This window comes from Nicotiana attenuata, unplaced genomic scaffold, assembly GCF_001879085.1.
Source record: "Nicotiana attenuata strain UT unplaced genomic scaffold, NIATTr2, whole genome shotgun sequence".
NCBI lineage: Eukaryota > Viridiplantae > Streptophyta > Magnoliopsida > Solanales > Solanaceae > Nicotiana > Nicotiana attenuata.
This window is the reverse complement of record NW_017672202.1, coordinates 177,871-195,263: the sequence shown is the minus strand read 5'-3', so window position 1 is coordinate 195,263 and position 17,393 is coordinate 177,871.

Here is a 17,393-nt window from a genome sequence, read left to right as displayed (position 1 = left end):
TTTCAATAGGGAAATTGAGCGCGTAAGCATACAATTGAGGAATCACCCATATCGCATACTTTCTAGCAAGTTCTGAAATACTTGTAGTTTAGTGTAATAACATCATTAAAGGTGATGTGGATATGTAAAATAGTGTCAGCATTAAGGCTGTTACAAGAGTAAGGACACATGATCTTTGCATGTAGATTCCAAGCATATCATATTTTCCAGCTCCAACAACATAAACGAGTAACATCTAGAGAAACTGTAATATCTACTATATAAAATTAGAAAAGCATTGATAAAATCAGCATTAGGAAGGAATTTATAAAATCAGCAGGAAACAAAATCAGCAATAGAAAGGAATCTGTATTTACAAAATCAGCAGGTAAAAACACAGAACTAAAAACACAGGACTACAGCATAAGTTAAACACAGAACCCAAAAGACTACAACATGAATGAATTAAGAACCTTTTTTCCAGAACTAAAAAATACAGTAAAAACGTATAGCAATGGTAACAAAAATAGTAAAAATGACAAAAAAAAGAGAGAAAATTACCAGGCTATGGTGATTTTGGGCTTCTCTGATTCGAGCACAAATCTGATTTTAGAATTTGGGGATTTGGGGAAGGCTAGCAACTGTCCTCGAAGAAGTGCCGAAATATGGTGAACGGCGACCATGCTTTGGGCTTTGGAACTCTAAGGTTTGACGATTATGATGGTCTAATGAAGAGGTATTTGCATAGATATAGAGAGAGTGAAACTCAGCCAAGAGAGGTTTAAGTAAATCTGAAACTCGGCCATTAGTCTGAAACTCGGCAAAGATGCAAAAAGAAAAGAGATCAAAGAGGGGAGTTTGGATGTATCGATAAGGGAGTTTGGATGTATCAATGAGGGGGGATACACTGGAGATACACCGGAGGTGGAGGGGTTTATTGTATTACCTTATTAAAATTAGTTAAAAAATATAAAATGACAGGTCACTTGGCGGGCCAGGAAATTTTCAGCGGAAAAATCGAGGCGGGAATGAACAACCGTTCCCATAGGAATATTTTTTCCCCAAAGCCGTTCCCATATACATGTCTATTGGAACGGTTTACAAATTCGTTGCGAAACAAATATCTATGGCAACCGTTTTATTACAATTGCAACGGTTTGATGTCTAAAGTGTGCTGATACCACCCAAATTCTATTGTAACGGTTGCAACCGTTACTATATCTACTCTATGGCAACGGTTTGTGAACCGTTGCCAAAATACACAAACCGTTGCCAAAATAACTGTTCTCATAGGCCCATTTGCTGGTAGTGAAAAATGATGGCAAGCCTTTTCTGTACGTATCTGATGGCTTTAAAATGTTTCCCTCTTATACTTACTTGATTTCCTTTCATACAGGCATTAGGAAAGATGCCGTCATGAGGCCCCCGTCCGGGGAGGAGGAGGTTCCGCCCCTGGTCCCGAAGCTGTCGAAGGAAAAGAAAAGAAAAAGGGACTCGCCCTCCGATACTCCAAAGCCCAAGAAGAGCAAGGCTCGTAGGTCGAAAAAGGACACCGCCGCCCTTCCTACTGATGTAGCTCAGCGTCTAAGGGAGGAAGAAGAGGAAGATGGAGAAGTTGACTTCGAGCTAGTAGCTCAAATGAACAGGAGTGTCGAGGCTCCGAAGGCCGCTGAGCGAAAGATGATAGAAGAGGTTCAGCCTCGGACCGAAGAGATCTCGGAGGGTGGCCCGAGCAAAGTCCCTGAGTCTTCGGAGGTTGAAGATGCCTCCCATCGTGAAGAGCAATCGGTGGATGTGCCTGAAGGGGCCTGTTCCGAGGCCCATCAGAACGAAGAGAACGCCCCAAGTGACTTGCTTAGGGAAATAAATGTTGACGATTCACCGCCCGTCCCCATATTTTTCGAGGGGAAAATTCAATATGCATAGGCCATGGAGACCCCCGATGTGGAAATGGCCCACGAAGAGGAGGACTATTTTCATGGTTGCTTCACGGGAGTCGAAGATGCTTCCGATCTGGGTGATGCATTGGGTATCTTGGATGAGGCTCAGCGACTCCTGAGCCAGGTAAACCTTAGCTCCCCTTATCAATATTATGTTTGCCTTTATTTCCTCTTGCTTGATTTCCTTTCTTTCTTCATAGGCCTTGACACTTCATCGGGAAGCATTTTCTAAATCCCAGGCCGAGCTAAACCGGTGTGAGGCCGATCTTAAAAGGCTCATGGAGGAGAGATATGCCCTCAAACTCTTCAGTGGGCAAAAAGAAGAAGAGATCAAGGACCTCCAAGCTGAACTAGCCACAACTCACAAAGAGTAGACCGACCTGATCGAGCAGGTAATGAAGAGTTTTCTTAGATGTTCGATGTATCAATTAGGGGATGACGACTAATACTTTGATCTTACAGGTTCAACAGAAGGCTGAAAAGATCAAGAAACTCCATGAGGAGGCAACATGATGAAGGCAGAGACTTTGGGATGGAAGCAAAACATGGACCGCCTTGCCTCGGAGAAGGATACAGCTCGAGCCCAACTGCCATCGGCGGAACGCAAACTCCAAAATATGAAGGAGGAAAGCTTGGCCCGAGCGAAGAAAATTGAGGAGCTCGAGGGTCGATTGGCTGCCGATCTAGCAAAGGCCGCATCTAAGGCAGAAAGAGTAAAGGCTGAAGCGGAGGCGATAGTGGCCGTCTATCGAGCTGATTATGAAGCTGCTCAAGCTCAAGCGAGAGAAGTGGTTGGCACCGCTCAGACTCGATCATACTGGGCTGTCAGGCATGCCAAGTACCAGTGTCAAAGAGAGACTCTAGAGGAGATCCATGCTCGTGGCTTCGACCTTGCTGTCGATATCGAGAACGGGAAAGTACTTGAGGCCGAAGGTAAAGCGCTCCTTTCTTCTTCTTATTCTGATGACTCTAGGAGAGCGAGTGGATCCGAGAGTGGAGGAGATTCTGGTGACAAGACGTAGCTTCCGAAGAGAATTAAGCACTTGAAATTATTATTTTTTGGATTTTTTGTGTAGGATCCTGACCGATCCATGTAAATTTTTCCATATATATATATATATATATATATATATATATACACACACACACACACACACACACACACACAATGTTTTCTCTCTAATCCCGACTTTTGTCTTGCGAAAACTCCGATTTTCTTTTCGCCTTATGACAATTTTGATACACTTTGTACCTTGTGAGAGTTTTGACTCATTTCGTGTCTTTGTGAGAATTTTGTTTGTGAACCTGAATCTTAAGCAACTTGATCGAAGTCAGACTAATATAGTCTCTATAATCGAGTGAGTATTTGTTCGAACTCGAAGTAGAAAAACCCTTAGGTTTTATTTGAGTGAGGATGTATTCTCGAAGTCAAAAATACAATGGCCCTTAGGCTCTTGAATTGGGCCGATACGGCCTCAAAAGAATGGCTTTTTCCCATTTCGGCTTCAAAGTTTAATCATATAAAAATTTGCTATGCCTTAGTACGAGGTAAATCCGTACTCATTAAAATTTTCGAGGGTTAGTGTTACCGAAACCCTTTACTTTGTTATGCCTTAGTATAAGCTTGTTCGAGAGTTCGAACAATTTGGTACCCCTTAAGGTTTTGAGGGTTGATGTTATCGAACCCTTTGTAATTTTGCCGAGGGTAGCCTTTTTTAACCGATTTTATGAAAATATTGGAAGGCCTGTTTTATTACGGAATTCGGACGTCTCTGAACCGTGTTAGTTTGGTCGTTGCCTTTAACTTGAGATTTGCCCTTTGTGCTTGTTTCCCAATTTCACTTCGAATTTGTTCGAAGCGCAGTCCCTGAGTGGGATGGTCGTGGCCCGTAAAGATAAGGGTTGCCTTTTTAAGGTCTAATAATCGTGAATTTTAATAATTCGAGCATGTCAATTTTTGGATGGCAGTCCTCGAGTACAGGGTTTATTGTTCGAGCTTTAGTTGTGATCGGCGCTTGAGCCGGTTTTCGCAATAGATCCTGAGTATGAAATTGTAAAGTAAAAATTTCACTAAGACATGGAACATTAGGTAAGGAAAAAAGTACTTCTTTCAATAGATCATTCATGCGTACATGTTCATTAGGTCTCAAGTAATCTACAGGGACACAATTCATTTGACCGTTTGGCCCTTTACAATATTTACCTATCGAGACCCTGTTGACACGAAGTATTTTCCTCGAAAACGTAACATCCGAGGGTGATGCCCCCAGTATTCGAGGTTGATTTGTAGAGAAGCCTTAGATCCTATTGGATTGCTCTAAGTTAGCACGAACAATGGTTGCCTCGTTAAAAACCTTGCTGGAAAAACCAATTTGGGATAAAAATTCGTCGAAGGGAAAAAGAGTGCAGCGCGTGCTCTCAGAGCTAAGGTCTTCGTTTTTGGAGAGAACTTCAATGCGTTCGTTCGAACACCTGCAATAAGTTAGTATCAAATACAAATAAAAAAGGAGAGGGTCATACCTTAGCAATAATGTCGTTCGAGGAGTGATACAATCCAATTATTCAGAAATTGTTCGTCATTCATCATGCCAAATCGTTTAGATCCTTTTCCGACGATGTTGAGGACCTGGTATGGTCCCTCCCAGTTTGGACCGAGCTTTTCTTCATTTGGGTCTCGAGTGTTGATGGTGATTTTTCTCAGGTTAAAGTCCCAATTTTGAAGTGTCGAAGATTGGCTCTTCGATTGTAATATCTCTTGATTCGCTATTTTTGGGCGGCCATTCGAACAAAGGCGGCTTCCCGTTTTTCATCTAGAAATTCGAGGCTTGTATTCATAGCCTCGTGATTTGATTCCTCCTTTGTGTATCGAAACTTGATGCTAGGTTCCTCGACTTTGATCCAGATTAGTGCTTCGGCGCCATATACTAAGGAGAATGGTTTTGCCCCCATTCTGGATTTTGACATTGTTCGATACGCCCAAAGGACTTCGGGCAAAATTTCTCTCCATTTAAATTTCTCTCCATTTTCCCTTAGCGTCGTTCAATATCTTCTTTAGATTCTGAATGATTGTCCTTTTTGTCGATTTGGCCTATCCGTTCCCACTAGGATGATATTGCGTCGAGAAGATCATTTTTATTTTGTGATCTTCGAGGAACTTTGTTATTTTGCTGCCGAGGAATTATTTTCCATTGTTGCATATGATCTCGGCGGGTATCCCGAGTCGGCATATGATGTGATCCCAAATAAAGTCTATGACTTTTTTTTTCTGACTTTCTCGAAAGCCTGTGCTTCAACCCACTTAGAGAAATAGTCAGTCATAAATAAAATGAACTTGGCTTTACCCGGGGCCGATGGTAGAGGGCCGACGATATCCATTCCTCATTTCATGAACGGCCATGGGGATAGGACTGAATGAAGTTGCTCTCCGGGCTGGTGGATCATAGGTGCATATCTTTGGCATATTTCGCATTTTTGAACGAACTCCTTAGTATCTTTTTCCATATTGGACCAATAGTATCCCGCCCTGATGACTTTGTGAACCAGTGATCGGCACCAGAATGGTTCCCGCAAGTACCCTCATGAATTTCTCATAGGACGTAGTCAGTGTCTCCCGGACCCAATCATATTGCCAACGGCCCATCAAACATCCTTCTGTATAATGTTCCATCTTTGGCCAATGTGAATCGTGCAGCCTTTGTTCGCAGGGTTCTCGATTCCTTAGGGTCCGATGGGAGCTTCTCGTTTTTTATATACTCGATATATTTGTCCTTCCAATCCCAAGTTAAGCTTGTGGAGTTTATTTCGGCATGGCATTCTTTGACTACTGACTTTGAAAGTTGTACGACAGTCCTCAAGCAAATTTCATCGTCTTCGACCGATGACCCCAAATTTACAATGGCATCGGCTTCTCTGTTCTGTTCTCGAGGTACATGCTATAAGGTCCATTTGTTAAACCGGTGTAGGGTTACCTGCAGTTTGTCTAAGTACCTTTTCATTCGATCTTCTCAAACCTCAAAGGTCCGTTGACTTGGTTAGCCACAAGTAGGGAGTCATACTTGGCCTCGATGACTTCTGCTCCCAATATTTTAGCCAGCTCGAGACCTGAAATCATGGCCTCATACTCGGCCTCATTGTTAGTTAACTTAGATTTTTTGATAGACTGTCTAATTGTACTGCCCGTTGGCAGCTTCAAAACGATGCCTAGCCCGGACCCCTTCACATTTGAAGCACCATCTGGTGAAAAGGGTCCACACCCCCGAAGATGTACCCATTTTTAACTAAAGTTCCTTTCCGACCTCGGGTATGGGGGTTGGCATGAAGTCGGCCATGAAGTCTGTCACGATTTGAGACTTGATCGCCATTCGGGGTTGATACTCGATATCATACCCACTGGTTTCGACAGCACATTTAGCCAATCGGCCCGAGAGTTATGCAGAACATTACGAAGAGGGTAAGTGGTCACCACGCAAATTGTGTGGCACTGAAAATATAGTTTTAATTTCCTAGAGGCGCTTATTAGAGCAAGTGCTAATTTTTCTAAGTGAGCGTACCGGGTTTCGGCTTCACCTAGAGTTCGACTAACATAGTAAATAAGAAATTGCGTACCTCGCTCTTCTCGAACTAGGACACCACTTACCGCGACTTGCGTGACTGCCAGATATAAGTAGAGCTGCTCGTCCGCTTTCGAGTATGAATCAATGGTGGGCTTGAAAGATACCGCTTTAACTCTTCCAATTCCCGTTGGCATTCCGGGGTCCAAGCTAAATTGTTCTTCTTTTTGAGCAGTGAGAAGAACTTGTGACTTCGATCTGAAGACATCGAGATAAACCGGCCTAAGGCGGGTATCCGCCTTGTAAATCTTTGTTCGACCTTAATGCTGTCCACGCCTGTGATTTCTTCGATCACCTTTATTTTATCGGGGTTGATCTCAATTCCCGATTTGACACCATAAAGCCGAGGAACTTGCCCGAACCAACCCCAAATGCACATTTCTCAAGATTGAGCTTCATGTTGTATTTTCTTAATATGTTAAAAGTTTCCCGCAAATGTGTCAAATGGTCCTCTGCGCGCAGGGACTTAACTAGCATTTCATCAATATATACCTCAATTGATTTACCTATTTGTTCTTCAAACATTCGATTCACTAGGCATTGGTAAGTAGCACCGCCTTTTTTAGCCCGGCATTACATTATAACAATAGGTGCCATACTTTGTGATGAAGGAAGTCTTTTCCTAATCCTCCGGGTTTATTTGAATTTGATTGTATCTGGAATAGGCATCGAGAAAACTAAGGATCTCGTGGCCGGTTGTGGCATCAATCGTGCGATCATTATTCGGCATAGGAAAAAAGTCTTTAGGACATTCTTTGTTTAAATCTTTATAATCTACGCACATTCTAAGTCTGTTCCCCTTCTTGGGGACTACAACTACGTTTGCTAACCATTCGGGATATTTTACTTCCCCGATGGACCCTGTTTTGAGAAGTTTAGTTACCTTGTCCTTGATGAATGCATGTTTTACCTCGGACTGGGGCCTTCTCTTTTGTTTTACCTGTCTGAACTTCGGGTCCAGGCTCAAGAACCATTACCCCATTATGAACCAAATAACGATATTTTCTCTTTAATCTGCTTCACATAAATGTGATCGACTGATCCCGATCCAAAAATCTTGTCTCACACAGTATGAGCTGCTCATGCATTAAGCCACCTCAGACACGACCAAGAGTCTCATATGATGCCACAATGTGCCAACAAGCTACCAACTCGAATGTGATACATAAGGAAAATGAACTCTGGAAAGGACTACTTAACCCACATAACTAATTAGACAACCGAAAAGGTGTTACGAACCTTCCTCAGAAAATGCAAAACAAAACACATAAGGATACATATGGGGGATTACACTAAATATCACACTGTTGCGGTGTGCAACCCGATCCACACATAAAACCTATATAAGGAGATACTTACCGAGCTAGAATGCTTGTTACTACAAAATTCCCGAATATCGGCCACAAGCACGCCATGTGCATAATACCATCCCTGGGGAGACGGATAGCGCCATACGCTACAAAACTCAAGCACAACTAAGGTACGATATATGATCTAAATCTCGAGAGCTATACTGCTCACATAATACCATCGCTACGTGGAACCTCAATACATATGAAATTTATCAAGTCATTTCACAACTCACACGGCATAATATAGTATTATATGAAATGGATGACGACGAAACAACATCCAACGTCCGAATACTCCTCAACAAGGAGCGCTATACTAAAATGAATACATCTGGCTTGATATAGAGCCCACGTTCACATTTAGATCAATCCACAGACCTCAAGCCGATATTGATCATACATCACTAGGCCAGTAACCTTTCAAGGATCCGCAATAACCCTTCTTCCCATGACACACAAGAATATCCGTTGTTCTTGAACAAACTTCCACAGTCCAAAACCAAATGAACCGAGCGCCTTTCAAGCATAAATTCTCACATGAACGATAGTACCACAATCTCTATTCTTGGTTTCAATCTTCGATCAATCAAGTGACTACATGTCACACTTATACAATCTTCCCGTGGTCACTCTCCCACGGCCTTCCGCACCAGGTAACAAGTCTGCACATCCATACCACTGGCCATACTAATGCTGTAAAGCGAATCAAGCATCCACAAATAAGTACACAAGGCCTCTTACACATGATACTGACCTCCGGTGACGCTAAAGACAATACCAACTTACTCTAAACATCTGAATCCTTTCCTGCTCATCCGAGCTCGTGACATTCTTGTCAACACCAAACTGCAACCTCAATCCTCAACTTTCAAATTTCATGCCGCTCACCGCACCTATCCTACCAATGCGTGAGAGCACGAGAATTCCATCATATCTCCTGAACCACTAATAGGCTACACACTTCATCATATAAAAACCTTTCACTTAACTCATTTCAGGAGAACCATTGCACCACGCGACTGAATTCCCATAACAGCAGAAAATAGAATCCTCAAGTAGGGGTCTAAGCCACCATAGCTCTTCCGGGGTCCGTCTGCACTTATCAGACCATTATAATTGAATATCTCTAAATTACAGCAACCTCCAAGCCTCGCACGTACCGCCACCAATCACGGGCATAACTTAACATGCTAAAGGAACTAATCATTGCCACCGCCATGCCGATTCAACCACTGCTAACCGAACCAACTTCTTCTAATTTACTCTGGACTTTCCTTAGAAATAACAATGGCTCCATTCAAAATATAATGAACTCAATCCGCACTCATCCTGAGTGATCCCATTTCACGAGACCACATTGTCTCAAAACCCACGAATCATCTCATACCCTCCTTATGCGCACATTCACATCTTCAACTGGTACACTTATTCTGATAATTCCTCTATGAATTCCGAAGTTATTTTATCCCATTCCTCCAATGCTACACCGCAGAACGAAGATAACATAGAACACTCCAAGCCTTTTTCATAATCCGCTGCAAAAGCTCGATACTTAACCATACCACGTACTCGCAATCCTTAGGCACCAAACTTTAATTTTGAACCTACTAGGGCCATTGTTGAGAGTTACCCACTCTGACTTGTTCCCGAATATAGTCACATTCCAAGGCCCTGCTAGCACATGAACACCCTCTCCAAGAAGCAACCTGCTGAATTCCGTTCCTTATACATCACATCCACATGAAGCATAGACTCCGAGACTTCCCAAAACCTAAACAAGAACCGATAAGGCCAAATATAGCACATATTCCTAAAATCATTTGCTCAAATTACCACTGATGTTTTTTTTCCCTTAGTCGTAATAACCCACCAATACACCGATAACCAGAAACCGCACAAGTAGGCAACCACAGAGTCCAATCATAGATGGTGGGGCTCTCCGACTTAGCTTGAAGCTACAATTATATAACCCTGAGAACCACCGAGGTTCCTTCTTCCCCATTGGCATCGGCTAAAATTCCAAAAGCGTATTCCAAACTCGAAGTCATGTTGAACCTAAATAAAAATCCATGGACCTAGTCGCTGTCCACCATGAATTTCCCAAATTGCTCCAGACATTCCTCAATGCGTGTGACCATCCTACCACATAACTCATATGTTACTCTGCCGCTCTCCCACTTTGGTTCAACCCTCTCCTTTAAGCAACACCTCGACTTCTATTTTTCACACTTGACCTTCTAGCAATTCAACCACCGCAAAAATACCTCCCACATGTCATTCCTTGTCCTTCGTCACCCAATTGTTGCCCCAAATACGAATCCATCTCCATAACACCCGAACAAGTGAGCCGCTACCAACTCTAAACCTATTAGAAGATCATTTTTCTCGAGCCATTCAATACTAGAAGTACCAATTCGATTCTGAAATTGCTACACTCCACTATCTCTAACAACTTCATCTCAAGCACCATTTCACAATACCCTGCACCGAAGGAAAATTGAAGAAAGCCATAACATCGGCAAACCTTAACGCGTTCAACAAGGACGAGGGCACCACATCACAATTCAGAACTCTACCACGCTCGAAAATACCAAGCCTCATTACTCCATCAACCCAAATATGAACATTCCTAGTCCGATTGACTTTCCTCTGCCAGAAATAGAATAATGAATCTCTGAATCATGCACTGCGTAACACCTCCTTTCAGGTCATTCACTGCCTCGACGCCTAAAATAACATCCTACCATTACACAAACAATGTGCGATAGCAACACACGAATTATTATAAGAATCAATGCCAAATTTCAAAACCTTAGGTAATACTGATGCTGAGCTGAAACGACAGGACGACGTTCCGGAATACGACAGTAATAGCCCAATCAAATAAGTAGGTAGAAACATCCTGCACCATATCTGTAGTACCATGACAATTCCTCGATTCAAAATCCATAACAAGCGTTTCACGTCGTATAAGATTGGATAGGAAAGAAATAAAGGTACAAGCCTCAAAAGGATCAGTTCGCATGATGAGGAATCAAGAAGGAAAGTTCTCCTAACAGCCATGTAGCCTCTCAAAGATTAGTACGGACGCCTCCGTACCGATCCGCAAGACTCTACTAGACTTGCTCATGACTCGTGAGACCTAAGTGAACCTAGTGCTCTGATACCATGTTGTCACGACCTAAAATCCGTCAAAGGTCGTGATGGCGCCGAACACCACTGTCAGGTAAGCCAACACTAAACAGTTAATTTAATTCTCTTTTAAATATTTTTGAAATCATAATTTCCTTCAATTTAACTAGTAAAAGATGAAATTTACCAAATAATAATGATATTTTCCAATTTCAGTACTGAATATCCCCTAATCATCCCAGAACTCGGTGTCACAAGTGCACGCGCATTTACTAGGAAGTAAAACAAAATACTATAACAGTCCAGAATACAAAATTTGGACAGAAAAGAAAATACAAGAACTGTGAAGGAGACTCTGCTGGCTGCGGATCATCTCATAAGATGCAGCTCACCTAAGTCCCCGTATCAACCACGCTGCTTCGCCCATAAGGCCACTAGTCATACATGTGCTTACAAAATGTACAGCAAGTGTAGTATGAGTATGGAAACAACGCGTACTCAGTAAGTATCCAATCTAACATCGAAGAAGTAGTGACGAGTGGTCGACTTCGACACTTACTAAGGGCCAACAATATGATAATAAGAAATTCCAATTAAGCATGATATACAACAATAAGATTCAGAACAAGAAATAACTGAACAAGTCTTTACCATATTCAAGAGCTTAAAACTTCATTCCTTTAAAACATATGATCACACCAAATAATGAATTTATACCAATTAAAAAAAGGACTTCTAGTACTATTATCACACACAAATACCACCGAGGACGTTCGTCTCGATCCAACATAAATATAAACCGTGCACTACCGAGGATCGAATGGCGCGAACCATAGATGCATCTATTAACCTGCCGAGGCGATTGGCCCCCTCCCATGAGAATAGTCGAATGAATTACCCCGCTTGCGGATCATACTTGAGACGCGGTCAAATATAAATTTAAGGAATTACCCCGGTCGCAAAACATACTTGCGACGCGGTTACACATAGATTTCTTAAGTTATTATAGTAATCTTCCATTCATTTCAAATTACGAGGTTCAAATGAAAACTTTTAAGATCCCAATTTTTCCTCAATTTCAACTCCTTTTAAAACATTTAATAAGCAAACTCAATGCCGCTCCTTCTCAAGGCAAACAATAAATATAAATCAATAACAATATCAACAAGGCATGATGTAAGCGTAGAACTATCGGACATAGGTATAGCTAGTAGCTACGTACGGACTCTCGTTACATCGTGCGTACATAGCCCCCAACAAATAGAAGCACATAATAATTTAGTTCACCTATGGGGTTAATTCCCTCTTACAAGATTAGAAAGGAGACTTACCTCGTCATAAAGTCCACTTTCCAGTCACAATTTCGCTCTAAAGCCCTAACTTGGTGCCGTTCAATCCGAAACTAGTCAAACAACGTGCAAATTAATTAAAAATATACTCCAATGCTTGAAATTTAACAATTTATAAAATTTCTCAACTCCGCTCGAAAAGTTGGCGGTGGGGCCCACATCTCGGAACCCGATTAAACTCATAAAATCGGACAACCCATTCAGATACGAGTTCAACCATACCAATTTTATCAAATTCCGATAACAACTTGACCTCTAAATCTTAAATTTTCGTTCTTGAAAAGTTTTGCAAAAGACTTGATTTCTTCCATTTAAATCCAAAATACATGATAAATATAACAATAGAATCATGAAGTATAATTACTTTCAGATGTAGAACACTTACCCCAATCCATATGGTAAAAATCGCCTAAAAAATCGCTTCAATCCGAGCTCCATAGCTCCAAATGTTAGAAATGGCCGAAATCTCGAAATATAGCTTCTGCCCAGGTATTTACTCTTCGCGATCCAGGAAAATGCTTCGCGATCGCGAAGCACAACATTTCTCAGCCCAAAATTTGCCCGTTGCGATCGCTGGAAATGCTTCACAATCGCAAAGAACAAATGCCCAGCTTTTCCAGACAGCCTCTAGTATAATGGTCGTAACTTTTTTTACAAAACTCTAAATTTTAAATGGTTTATCTTTTTGAAAACTAGACTCCAAGGACTACAACTTTTATACTTTTCTAATCTCCTAGTTCCTTATGTATTACGAGATATAATCTTTCAAAGTCAGCCCTGTATAACACAAACTTTTTCTTCACGATTTCCAATCTCTTCCCAAATAGGCTGTAGTGTACCACTCATAACATTTGGTACACAACTCCAAATTCCAAATGGTTTGATTTTCTGAAAACTAGACACAAAGGGCTACAACTTTTATTTTTCGAGCATCTACAAGTTCCTTGTAGATTGCAAGATACAAGCTTCCAAAGTCGGGTAAGTGCAGCAGAAAATTTCCTCTACATGATCGCGAAAGGCCTTCCGTGAACGCGAATCACTGGCCAATTTCTCCCATTTTACTCATTGCAATCACGACCAATTCCCCGCGATCGTGTAGCACACTGCTGTAGCCGAAAACCAGCAGCTAAAAATGGCTTAGAAATGGCCCGAAACCACCCCGAAACTCACCCGAGTCCCGCGGGAGCCCGTCCGAACATACCAACAAGACTCAAAACATATCAATGACTTAGTCAAGGCCTCAAATCACATCAAACAACGCTAAAAACACGAATCACACCCCAATTCGAGTCTAATGAAACTAAGAAATTCTAATTTCTACATTCGAAGCCGAAACCTATCAAATTACGTCTGATTGACATCCAATTTTGCACGCAAGTCACATTCGACATTACAGACCTACTCCAACTTCCGTAATCGGAATCCGACCCCGATATCAAAAAGTCCACTCCCGGTCAAACTTCTCAAAAGCCTTCAAATTTATAACTTTCACCAAATGACCCCGAAATGACCTACGAACCTCCAGATCCACTTTCGAACGCGCTCCCAGTACAAGAATCACCATACGGAGCTATCCCCAGACTCAGAATCCAAAACTGACATCGATAACATTGAAATACACCTCAACCCAAATTAATGAAATTCTTCCAAAATAGGCGCTGAAACGCTCCCGAATCATCCAAAACCAAATCCGGACTTACGCCCAAGTCGAGATTCATCATACGAACCTGTTGGAACCTTCAAATCCCGATTCCGAGGTCGTTTACTCAAATATCACACTTTAGTCAGTTCTTCCAACTTAAAGCTTCAGAAATAAGAATTTCCTTTCCAAATCAACTATGAACTTTCCGAAATTCAATTCCGACCACGCATGCAAGTCACAATACCTGAAGTGAAGCTACTCTGGGTCTCAACCTGCTAAACAACGCGCTAGAGCTCAAAATGACAGTTCGGGTTGTTACAGAAGCACTTGCGACGCGAGAGAAAATGGATTTCTCAGAGTTTTTATTTATTCCTTAGTTCTTCCTAAAATAAGAAATCTAAATCAAAAATTTGTAAAATCCTTGTCTCAGCTCTATTCAAGACAATTTATATGCATAATAAACACAATGGTACAATTTAAGCATGATGTGAATCTGCGACTACCCGGATATATCATGGAATATAGCTACACACGGACTCTCGTCACCTCGTGCGTACATAGCTCCTCACAAAAGTAATACACAACAAAACACCTAAGGATATGAGTTCCCTCTTATAAGGTTAGGCAAAAGACTTATCTCGTTCTCAAGCTCACTTCCGGTCCACAAACCGCTCTAAAGCCTCAACTTGGTGCCAATCAATCCGAAACTAGCCAAATGTTATATAATTAATCAATAGACAATCACAAGTTCAAAATTAAGCCATTAGAGAAATTACCCAACCCTGATTTCGAAATTTTTTGGAAGATAAATGCTACTCATAACCTCACGAACTCAAATATATCATTTCTACCCAATTCCATAATTATTTTCGTGGTTAAATCCTATTTTTATCAAAACTGAAGTTTTTTCAACTAAACCCACAATTTCTACAATTTGTGTTAAGAATCAACCCAAAATGCATGTATTAAACTCATCTTGTATAGAAATTACTTACCTCAAAGTGCTAGGTGAAAACTCCTCCTCAAAGAGCTCTAAAATCATCCAAGAAGTGAAAGAAATGAACCAAAAAGCCTAAGTCTCGACATTAAATGAACCTTACTAGCTTCAGTGGTTTCACACCTGCAATTACACTACGGCGCTTGCGGCTCCTCTTCTGCGAGAAAATCGCCGCAGCTGCGGACCATGCCCAGATCTTCCATTCTCGCTTCTACCGGCAGAGCATCGCTTCTGCGAGCCCGCTTCTGCGGCCAATGTGTCGCACCTACAAACCTAGGCTGGCCAGCAACCTTCCGCTTCTGCGATCAACTTCCTCGCACCTACGTGTTCGCAGGTGCGGTTCCTACTCCGCTTCTATTACCACTGGCCAGTCCATGCCAGGCCATTTTTGTGGTCATTGGCTCACTTCTATGAGCTCGCACCTGCAGCAGATTCTTCGCAGGTGCGATTTCACCAGAACCCTTGCTGCTTTGGCCCTCCTTCCAAGTTCAACCATGTTCCACACACCGTCCGAATAGCACCCGAGGCCCCCAGAGCCTCGTCCAAATATACGAACAAGTTCGTAATCATAATACGGACTCGCTCAAACCCTCGAAATGCTAAAATAACATCAAAACTAAGAATCAAACCCCAAACCAAATCAAATCAACTTATTGACTTCTAGTTCTTCCAATTACTTCGAATGCGCCGAAACATACCTAAACTACTCAGAATGACACCAAATTTTGCTTGCAAGTCACAAATTACCATACACAATTATTCCCAGGCTCGGAATTCCAAACTGACCTCGATAACACCAAAACCTACTTCAAACTAAATTTAAAGAACTTGAAAACCTTCAATGCACCAATATTCAACATTATGCGCTAAAATGCTCCCAGGTCATCCGAAACCTGATCCGAACATACGCCCAAGACACCAAAATCATCATACAAACCTATTGGAAGCATCATATGTTAGCTCCGAGGTCGTTTACTCAAAACGTTGACTCAAGTCAAACTTAATCATTTTATGCCACTATTAAGGAACTAAGTGTTTTGATTTCAATCAGAACCTTTTCAAACCAAACTAACCATCCCCGCAAGTCATAAAACAATTAAAGCACATACGAGTAGTGTTATTTAGGGGAAGGGGGATCTAGAAAGCAAAACTATTGGTCGGGTCTTTACAACTTGAATCTGGAATGCTGGAACATCTTCAGTGCAAGGTTTCATCTTCCACAGCTATGTAGCTCCAAGATCTACGCACAAGGTGCAGAAGTATAGCATGAGTACAACCGACCCCATGTACTCAGTAAGTATCTTGACTAACCTCGGTGAAGTAGTGGCGAGATTTTAAGTTAAGATATTTACTTAATATGTACCTGTGCAAATAATAAGCAGAAAAAACAAGGTAAGAGAGAGAGAGATTGAAAAACAGTAAGAGCATCAACTGTAGATCTATGGAGCAAGTTCACATTTATGGCAAACAAGTCATAACCTGATAACCATTCTCTACGAAAGAAGCAATAACCATGAAGCACGTGCAGGGATTATAGCCAAACATCACTAACAAACACTGTTGCAGCTTGCAACTCAATCCTACTACAAACACTATTGCGGTATTCAACTCGATCTCAATATCAATAAATACTGTTGCCGCGTGTAACCCAATCCCAATATCAACAAATACTGTTACGGTGTGCAACCCGATCCCAATATCAATAAATACTGTTGCAGCATGTAACCCGATCCCAATATTAATATACACTATTGTGGCATGCAATCCGATCCCAATATCAATAAATACTGTTGCGACGTGCAACCCGATACCACATATAATATCATAAGTTCATATGTAACTACTCTACAACAACCAAGCATGGGAAAGTTCACACGTAACACCAAGAAAAGGAACATGCAAAATTCAGCTAGGGAATACAAATCCAAACCAAGAAGATGAGCAGCACCATATCCCTAAGCTAGTCTCCCACATATAAGGAAAAAGCTTCCACAAAGCATAACACACAACCAATATAATAATCCCTCAATCCAATTAAGTAAAGGAGAGTATGTGATGAAAAGAGCCAAGATGTTTGTCAAGTAAGAACATGGAACAAATGAAGGCATTCAATATGAAATCATGTAGCAGGTAAAAACGTGTAGCAAGTAAAGACGTTTAATAAGTGAAGGCATATGATAAGTAAAGAATATAGTAAGTGAAGACATGTAATAAGTGAAAGCATGTTGTAAGTGAAGACACGTAGCAGATTAAGGCATTTAACAAGTAATTCACGTGATAATTAGAGGCCGGTATAGGTTTAGACTAATAACAAGTAAATGCATGGATGCGAAGAGGACATGTGGCAGAAGTGAATCAAGAAAAAGCATATGTGTAACATTAACAGACAAGG